Genomic DNA, 3,005 nt, shown 5'->3' with positions numbered 1-3,005 from the left:
TCTGCTAACTCCACATTAGGTGGAATATTCCAATCAACAGTGGCTATATTTTCTTTAGGTTGATAGCCCGAAATTGATTTAATGACCCAAAATTCACCACTTTCCTCATAATTATTAATGCGAGATTTTATTGAAGTTGAAACTTTGCCCTTAATATTGGCCTCAATTTGCCCAACTCCAGCTATTTGCAGTTCTTTGAGCTCTCTTTTCAAATTAAGCTTCTTCGCTGTCTCTTCACTAATCAAATTTATCTGTGATCCAGAATCTAACAATCGAGCAACTATGTATTCGCCGCATTGGTTTTTGATATTAACTAGAGCCGTTGCCAGTATGACAACCTCTTCTGAGACCGAAACATGGCTTACTGAACCTTGAGGTCTGTTTGTGGCGGAAGGAGCATTCTGTGCAGTTGAAGCTGTCTCATATTTATGAAGTAGCGAATTATGTGGACGTTGGCAAACCCGACAGCGCGCGGAGCGGCCAGAAGAAACGCTATGGCCCATTTTTAAACAATTTATACAAAGCGCGTTTTTCTTAGCAAAATTAAATCTTTCTCCTACTACAATATTTGCAACCGAACTACAAGTTATGATTGAATGTCCCTTTATTTTGCAATATGAACATTTATTGGCATTCGCTTCGGTTAAGCTAAATGATGCTTTTTCATTACGCCGTTCTATAGGTTTGCCATTCTTGAAATTCGAAGGTTTAGCTGGCTTATGCTCATTAACTTCTAGTGATTGACAACGCCTTATGAGAACTTTAGCGCAATCATTCCATGTTGGCAGTTTTGAGTAATCTAACTGATCGTTCCACTTTGCCCTTGTTGGCCCATCAACCTTAGACATGGCTAAATGAATGAAAAGTGCATTAACTATGTCACACTCGGTGCCTAGTGAGTGAAGCGAGTCGTAAATGGCCGAAATCGTATCTACGGCGTTGCGGAGGAGGGACGCATTCGGATTCACAATTTCTGATATATTAAATATTTCTCTATACTGTCAAAGAATATTAAGCATTCTTATCATATCGCTCAGCCAATCTCTCTAACGCTTTCGTATAATTTGCTTCAGTAACTTGAAATGCTTTTACTGTGTGCAGAGCTTCGCCCGATAAACAACTAATTAAGTGATTAAACTTTTCAATATTTGAGAGGGAGGGCTCGTTATGTACTAAATTTGTAAAAGTGCCAATAAAGTTTTTGTAATCGGCATACTTGCCATTGAAAACCGGCAACTTCAAATTGGGCAAACGATTTGCTGGAGGAATTGCAACACTAAATGTGTTTTCCAGAACTGAACTATCACGACTTCTATTTCGGCCAAGTAAAGAGAGTAATTTCGGTTTTACAGAAACGCATAAATCTTCTAGTTCACCGCGCCTATCATCCTCCGTATCTATCTTTTCGATTTCTGATTGATAGGCCATTATTTTTTTTAATATACGAATTTAAAATATCTAGCCTGCACTCAAGGTCTATTGGGTTCCATACGGTCGTAGTATCATCAAGCAAATTTTTGATGCGAGTAATATTTTTGCGGGAAGAAGACCGCTGTTGCTTTAATGTAGCAAGTGAAAGCGCTACAGCTTCGCTATTTTCATTGGTAAGTGGCATTGTGAATTGTTAATTAATCAAACGATATAAACCAACAACGAGAGATATGCAATATATCTTAGCCTTTAGTGACTTAAAACTGTATGCAATATACTTTTTGTTTCAAGTTAAAATCGAGTAAATCGTTTAATATTTAAAATGGTTTGTAATAAACCTTTAATTCAACGGGGCACAATAAGTTTGCCAAATTTCCAAAATAATTTTATTGAAGACCTTTAATTTGGTTGGCAATAACCCGAATTTATCACAAGCCGCTTTATCCACACAAATTTAACGACCAAGAAAAATGTTGAAATCAAACAAAATATTGACCACTTTAATACTGATTATGTACAAAGTTATAAAATTTTTCCAACTGAACGTATTATTGTATGTATTTGCAGTACCGTATAGCGAACAGTATCGCCTGAGGTAAACTATCGCGAGATTTATGTACATATATCGGCAAATCTAAAAAATAGGTACACTTTCAAAACAAAAATTTTAATTTTTAAATTTGTGCGCACACCTATGTTTTATATATCATTTTATTCGTAATCTCTTAGTAAATCGATTAATATAAGTGTAATTCATTTTCATCAAATGCTTCAAAAGTTAGACGAGAAATAAGCATGAAATAGAAAACAAAAGAATAAGCTGGGTTGAAATTACGCTGTTCAAGTTGTAAACTTTGAGCAAAGATTTTGAAAGTTGAACTCACTTAATTGGGATGTTCTAAATTCAATGGCATGCCATGTTTTATCAGATAGGCTCCGGTTTTTGAGATAACGGTACTTGAAAATTTGATTAAATTTTAACTATTTTATAAAAAACTCCCTCAGTTTTGAAGTTATTTTACTCAAATTTTGCGCATAACAGTTTTTTAATATTACCTTAATTATTCCTTAAAATTATCGAAATAGGTTAACACTAACATATAGCTCCAATACAACTGATTACTCAGATATGTGTTTTTGCGCTATAACTCTAACTTCATATCTGAATAATAAATTGTATGCGTGCTATATGTTAAATTGAACCTAAGTATACTAAATTTTAACCTGTTTAAGTGAAGGAGTTATAACGCAAAACAACGTCTCTGATCAATCAGTTGTATGGGAGCTATATGTTTTAGTGGATCGATTTCGATGATGATATGGAATAGTTAAGGTAATATTAAAAAACGGTTATGTGCAAAATTTTAGTAAAATATCTTCAAAACCCAGGGACTTTTTTTTATAAAATAGTTAAAATGTAAGCAAAGTTTCAAGTACCGCTATCTCGAAAAGTGGAGCCAATAGGGTGAAACTGAGGACGCCATTGAATTTAGAAGGCTCCAGTTAAGTAAGAGCAACTATAAGAACATTTGTCGAAAAACAGTTGCTTTGATACCATTCTCGAAATATTCTGA

This window comes from Rhagoletis pomonella, unplaced genomic scaffold (genome assembly GCF_013731165.1).
Source record: "Rhagoletis pomonella isolate Grant_MI unplaced genomic scaffold, Rhpom_1.0 Rhpom_scaffold_00003, whole genome shotgun sequence".
In the NCBI taxonomy this organism is placed as follows: domain Eukaryota; kingdom Metazoa; phylum Arthropoda; class Insecta; order Diptera; family Tephritidae; genus Rhagoletis; species Rhagoletis pomonella.
Note: the sequence above shows the minus strand (reverse complement) of the source record.